We start from the raw sequence: 7,384 nt of genomic DNA, 5'->3' as shown, positions 1-7,384 counted from the left end.
CAGTGAATAAGTAATATCATAGAAAAGTTGATGCTTTTGAGTTATGGTGTTGGAGGACAATGTTGAAAGTATCATGCGCTGTCAAAAGAACAAACAAACAGATCTGTGCCGGAAGAAGTGCAGCCAGATGGCCAAACTTCATCTCTCATACTTCGGACATATTGTCAGGAAGGACCAGACCCTGGAAATGGATATCATGTTTGGTAAGGTGGAGGGTCAGAGAAAACGAGGAAGACCCCCAAAGAGATGGATTGGCAAAGTGTCAACATCAATGGGCAACAATTGTGGGGTTGGCCCAGGACCAGGCAGTCTTTCGTTCTGTTGTGCATAGGGTCGCTATGAGTTGCTACTTACTCGATGGCACCTAACAACAACAACAACCAACTTCTTCAGTGAAATTGATCTAATCATGATAATTACTGGTGATTAGAATGAAAATTTTGGAAACAAAGTGGAAGGATCAATAATTGAAAATGCGGTCTTGGTGACAAAGAAGGTGGTAGAGTTCACATAGTCTAATTTTAAAGACCAATGACTTATTCATTGCAAGTTCCTTTTGTCAACAACATAAATGGCAACTACACACATGGACCTCACCAGATGGTGGAATACACAGAAATCAAATTAACTACATCTATGGGAAGAGATGATGAAAAAGCTCAATATCATCAGCCAATACAAGGTCAGAGCCTGACTGTGGAACAGACCATCAAGTCTTCAAATGCAAGTTCAGTTTGAATCTGAAGAAAATGAAAATAAGTCCATGGGAGGCAAAATATGACCTTGAGTATATTCCCAATGATTTTATGAGACCATCAACCATCTCAAGAACAGAATTGATGCATTAATCACTAATGACCAAAGAACAAAAGAGTTGTGAGATGATATCAAGAATATTATACATGAAAAGAGCAAAACCTCACTGAAAAACAGGCAAGAAAGAAAAGATTAAAATTGTTGTCAGAAGAAAGTATAAAATTTGCTCTTGAATGTAGATAACCTAAAGCAAAGGAAAGAAACGATGAAGGAAAAGAACTAAGTAGAACACTTCAAAGGGCAGCTTGAAAGACAAAGTCAAGTATTATAATAAAATTTGTAAAGACCTGGAGTTAGAAAATCAAAAGGGAAGAACACATTCAGCATTTCTCAAGATGAAGGGCTGAAGAAAAATTCAATCTCATGTTGCAATACTGAAAGTTTTTATCGACAAAATATTGAAGGATACAGGAAGCAACAAAAGTAGATGGAAGGAACACAGAGAGTCACTGTATCAAAGAGATTTGATGTTCAATCATTTTAAGAAATATCATACGATCAAGAACTGATGGTACTGAAAGAAGTGAAACTGCAATGAAGACAATGACAAAACTAAGACAGGAATTGACAGAATACCAACTAAAGCATTTCAACAATCTGATGCAGCCTTGGAGGTGCTCACTCCTATGCCAAGAAATTTGGAAGACAGCAACCTGGTTAACCACTGAAAGAAATCCATATGTATGCACATTCTAAAGAGTGGTGATCTAACAGAATATGGAAATCATTGAACAATATCATTAATACCAAATGTAAGGGAAATTTTGCTAAAGATAATTCAAAAAACAGTTGCAGCCATACATCAAAATGGAACTGACAAAAATTTAAGACAGATTCAGAAGAGGACATGGAATGGGAGATTTTATTGCCGACGTCAGATGAATCTTGACTAGCAGCAGAGAACACCAGAAAGATGTTTACTTGTACTTTATGTAAAGGCACTTGATTGTGTATGCAGACCAAGAAGCAGTTGTTAAAACGTAGCAAGGGGATACAGAATGGTTTAAAATCAAGAAAAATGTGTACAGGTGTTTTACCTTTTCATCATACTTATTCAATCTGTATGTTGAATAAATAATCCAAGAAACTGAATTATTTGAAGAAGAACTTGGCATCTAGACTGAAGGAAGACACATTAACAATCTATGATATGCAGGTAACAAAACCTTGCTTGTTGGAAGCACAGAGATTGTGAAATACTGATGAAAATCAAAGACAACAGCCTTTAGTGTGAACTGTGATTCAGTGTAAAGAAAACAAATTCCTCACAAATTGACCAATAAATAACATCATGATAAATGGAGGACAGACTGAAGTTGTCAAAAACTTCAATTTTCTTGAATCTATAATCAATATTCATGGAAACAGTAAGAATCAAAGGACCTATTGCATACTCAACTTTATTGCCAAAGGCTCTTTAAAGTGCTAAAGAGCAAAGATGTCACTTTGAAGACAAAGGTACATGTGACTCAAAACATTGTATTTTCAATCACATGATATGCACGTGAAACCTGGATAATGAAGAATCAGTGCATTTGAACTATGGTGTTGGCAAAGAATATTGAAAGTTATCATGGACTGCCAAAAGAACAAGCAAACCAGTTTTGTGAAAATACAGCCAGAATGCTCCTTAGACATATTGTCAGGAGGGATCTCTCCTTGGAGACAAACATCATGTTTGGTAAAGTGGAAGATCAACAAGAAAGAAGAACACTTACTGGTGACATAGTGGCTACAACAATGGGCTCAAACATAGCAACAATTGTGATGGTGCTACATGACTACACAATGTTTCATTCTGTTGTACACTGGGTCGCTATAACTTGGAACTGACTCAATGGTACCTAATCACAAAAACAACATGTTATTTTCACAAAAATACACTTTTCTATTTAATCTTCATCCATAATCTTGATTCATTCATATCACTTTCTTAATTAGAATTGCCCATGGCTTTCCATTACATACCAAAAAGCGCTAAAAATTCTTATTTCATCATCACTGCCCTCACATACATCATCTTAACCTTATTGAAGCTTCATTCATCTCTACATACAAGTTCTAATTCAGTGCGTTGCAGATAGAAATCATTTTTGGCTACACCATGTCACCTAAAATGTCCATCTTCATCCCCACCTAAATACCTAAAATTTAAAAATTCCTGAAGACCCAATATAAATATAATTCTATGACACTATTCCTGATACACTTATTCACAGTTCTATCTCGATCCTCTGTTCTAAAATTTAATAATAAAGATTGCTGGTATCTTCCTTTGTCATATTTCATTGACAAATGTCTTTGGACAAGGTCTTTTATTTCTTTTTTTTATATATGCACACATGTGCACATATATTCAAACTCTGAAATAATGAGCTGACTGGGGTTCTTAAATATGGAATTTGAACTATTCCATTACAATGTAGCTGCAAAATTTTCTGAAACATTCTGATATTTAAAGGTTTTCCCAATACATATTCTGAAAGCATATTTCTAAAAAGTATTATGCAATTTCATAGGCCCAAATGAACATTTAAAAATGGATAAATTACAATAAAATACTACAGTACTTTCCTGCTACCAGATCGCAGGGACACTATTATACTAATAAATAAAAATGGATATGATAAACTGTTTTCAATTATGTACTATTTGGAACTATATTAAGTATTCTAATAAGGGGAGAAAATGGCAATATAAAAATGCTTATGGAAAAATGCAAGAAAATAAACATTTAATGAAAGGTTCAGAGGGGAGAAATGTTTTCTATTCTTTTTCTGAGAAACAAAGCTTCTTACTACAAGAGACCAATTCAAATGCTATATGGGGAAATAGAAGGAATACAAAATAAAGAAAGCCAAACACTGATAATATGTGCAAATCATTTAACATCTCCATGCCTCAGTTTCCATATCTCTAAAGCAGAGAGTATTGAATTACATGATTTTCAAGATTGACTCATACTTGAAAGTTGTAGGAAATTTTTATCTAGGTACTACATTTATTCTCACATTCTATCTCAAGAAATCTTTATCTTTGTAATAAAACATCATTTTACTATACATGAAATATTATTCAGAGTTAAAACATCATCTTTAAAATAATTAAATTTAAGTCATATTAAAATTTTACTTTTTACCTAAAGGAAAAAAATGCAACAATCATTCTTGAAAATGCAATACAATCTCACTTTTAAAGTATATGTTCTGAACTTATTATATTGTTTTGGCTGTTAAATGCCATTGAGTCGGTTCTGACTCATAGCAACCTTGTATAGGGTTCCCAAGGATTTGCTAGTGGATTTCAACTGCCAAACTTGCAGTTAGCACTCCAGTGTTTATTGTACAGTGCCACACCAGGACGCCTTATATTAAACATCTTTTAAATGCTCCATTTTAATTTCAATGTGGTCATTTTGTATTGCTGAATAGACCCCTGCTTGCATAAAACAACGTCTTTCCACATAATTTTCCCCATGAGATCTTTATATTTGTGATACAGTTACTGAATTAAGACACTTGAATATGAGTATGAGCATTTTACCTGCTTTTCCTATTTATTCAAAACGTGTGTCAACCACATATTATGCACATAGTAAAAAATAAAAATAAAATTTAAAAAATCCTTTTTTTGTACCACAAGGTGGCATCTTCTTATTTTGGTATAAACCTCTGAATATTTACATAATTTGAATAATTTCATACACCTGAACTTTTTTTTTTTTTTTTTTTTTAATTTTAAGACAGCCATCTAACAGCTGTGCAAATATATAGCCATTCTGCTAGCTAATGCAGGGAGTACTTGTGGACATTTATGCTCCTGGAATATTCAGAATATTGAATCTTTAATAGAATGATGAGCTGTTCACACTGAAAAGTCAATAAACACTGTCCTCTAAATGTTAAACTCATAGAGATTAATAATATAAAACATACATTGTGAAATATATGTATTAAAATGAAAGTTTCCTTAGAAATAGTTAAAACATGTGGAAAAGAGCAACTCTACATCCACTTAGTAATAATTCCATTTTTAATAGCCAGTACAATAAAGTGTAAATTTATGCCTATTCTGTACATGACACAATGCTAGGCACTTACAAAAATCTTACTGTTTCAAGCAATGAACCCATCAATTTGGGGTTAATTCTAAACTCAACTACAGTAGTCTAGAGCTTTCTACAGTTCAGTGGCTATATAAACCATCTGAGAACTTGAAAAAGAGTAAAACCACAAGCCTCATCTCCTAAGACTTCAAATCTAACAAGTGTGTAATATAAGTAAAAATCTACAAATATGAATAGGGAAATCTACCACATTATAAACAAACTCTAAGGTTACCCTGACAAAATAACCTAAAAAGAGCGAATACTTATCCTGAAATAAATTACAAATGGCTGAAAAACTGAAAAATACTAAGCCTCCTTACTTTGATGATTCCAGTGAAAAATCATAAGCCTAATGCGGTGTATTGGAAATTTCATGTTACTGTTTCCTGTCCCAAATCAAGTGATAAAAATTTGATGAAGAAAGTAGTGGACATTTTTAAGGTAGGGAGGAAAGAGAAAATCTAGGGTACAATTTTTCTCAGCCATTACATTTTGTTATTTAGATAAGAATTTCCAGCAACTTAGTATTTTATAAAGAATACATGGAAGACATTTCCTACGGAGGTACAAAAAATATAGTGACAATTACAATAGGATCACAAAGGTAGTGGTGCCATGAACTTTGCTTCAGCAGAGCCACTAACTACCACATTTGCTCATTGGCAGTCTCTTGTCTATGGAAACATTCTGCCCTGTAGATAAATGAAGGAGCCCTGGTAGCACAGTGGCTTATGTATTGGGCTGCTAACCACAAAGTCTGCAGTTCGAATCCACCATCCACTCCATGGGAAATGATGAGGCTTTCTGCTCATAAAGATTTACAGTCACGGAAACCCTTTACATGGCTGCCATGAGTCGGAACTGATTCACGGACAAACGGCACCAACAGCAGCAGTACATTAAAGCCCCTGTAGTCAAAACACTGTAGTCTGCTATAGCTTGATCATGTGTGATCATTGATTAAAGATGAAAATTGTTTGTTGAAGAAAACTTTCCAAGTTTATAAGCTGTTGTAAGCTAATAAGATCACAGAGACACATTTGGTGTGGTTCTAAAATCTTAACTGTGCTACCATAAAATATACTCGCTTGTTTGCTCCTGTGCATGCTCACACATATATGCACACATTCACACACATAATAGCCTCAGGATCAAACCCAACCAATGTGGCAAAACTAATGCTTTCTTTTCTGGGTTCACTGAAAGAGCAATTTATAAGTTGTGCCTGTCTAGTTTTGTCAATCTTTTACATGCCATCTTCTCCATGTTTAGTAGGAGATAGAAAAGTAGCATTTTAACCAAAATTGAAAAAAAAAAAAAAAAAAAAGAAATCCCTACCTCACGCCATACACCCATAATAAATCCAGATTCTAAAACAGAAAAGAAATTATGAATGGTACTAGAAGTGAGACAATCCTGGGGTAGAAAAATCTGGAATACATGAAAACAAAAGCATGGCACATCAGAAAAGATCAATTTAGTTACTCAAGAGAAAATTAAAGAGTTGAGGATATCCAAAAATTATAAGCAAATTTAAAAGACAGGCAATAAACAATGGGGGATATAAGCAAAACATAAGCTTAAAAAGTACATACATATGGCACACAATATCTTAATCAGTATGAACTTCATGGTCAGCGATTCAAATCCACCAGCTGCTCCTCGGAACTGACTCAGTGACACTGAACAACAACAGTATCTTAATGGGAAACCGACAGTAGAAAAAAAAAGATAACTACAAGCATCAATAAATTTATGAACTTCAGCGTAACTAGAAATTAAAGAAATATAAATTAAAACTATAAGAAAAGTCTGATTTTCATCTTCTAGGTTAGAGTTTTTAAAAAACTTATAACACCTAACACAGAAGACGGGGGAGAGAAAAAGGCCTAAATAATACTGCCACTTTGAATGAAAATTATTACGACATTTCTGGAAGATAATTTAGAAATGTATGCAAAAAGTTTCAAACTGTCTATCATTCACAGCAAAATGTATCTGCAATAATATATTCAAAAGACAAATATGAAAAGATAGACTGTTCATCTAAAATGTAAAACCTAATATTCAACATTTCCTCAATTTATTACATTGCAGTTATTACAAAAAAATTGTAGAAGAAATAATTTCAATAAAGTGACAAATATTTATATTCTTAAGTAGGTGGATTTATGAAACAAAATAGCCACCATATTCTCAATTTTGAAAAAAAGAAAACATAAACACAACAGGAAGACTAAGAATATATACTGACATGTGATAAAAGGTCATTTGCTGAAGATTGATTACAAGTAATTTTTTTTTTTAAGGTTTTTATTGTGGATTGAGTAAAGTTTACAGGGCACATCATCAGTTTCACATTCAACCATTCATATGACTTGTTTCATTACATTGATTATAATCCCCTCCATACATCATCAGTTAACAGAGTTTCTCTCTCTCCTCTTTAGCTTTTTTTTT

This window comes from Chrysochloris asiatica, unplaced genomic scaffold (genome assembly GCF_000296735.1).
Source record: "Chrysochloris asiatica unplaced genomic scaffold, ChrAsi1.0 scaffold00114, whole genome shotgun sequence".
NCBI classification, from domain to species: domain Eukaryota; kingdom Metazoa; phylum Chordata; class Mammalia; order Afrosoricida; family Chrysochloridae; genus Chrysochloris; species Chrysochloris asiatica.
This window is presented reverse-complemented; position numbering follows the sequence as displayed.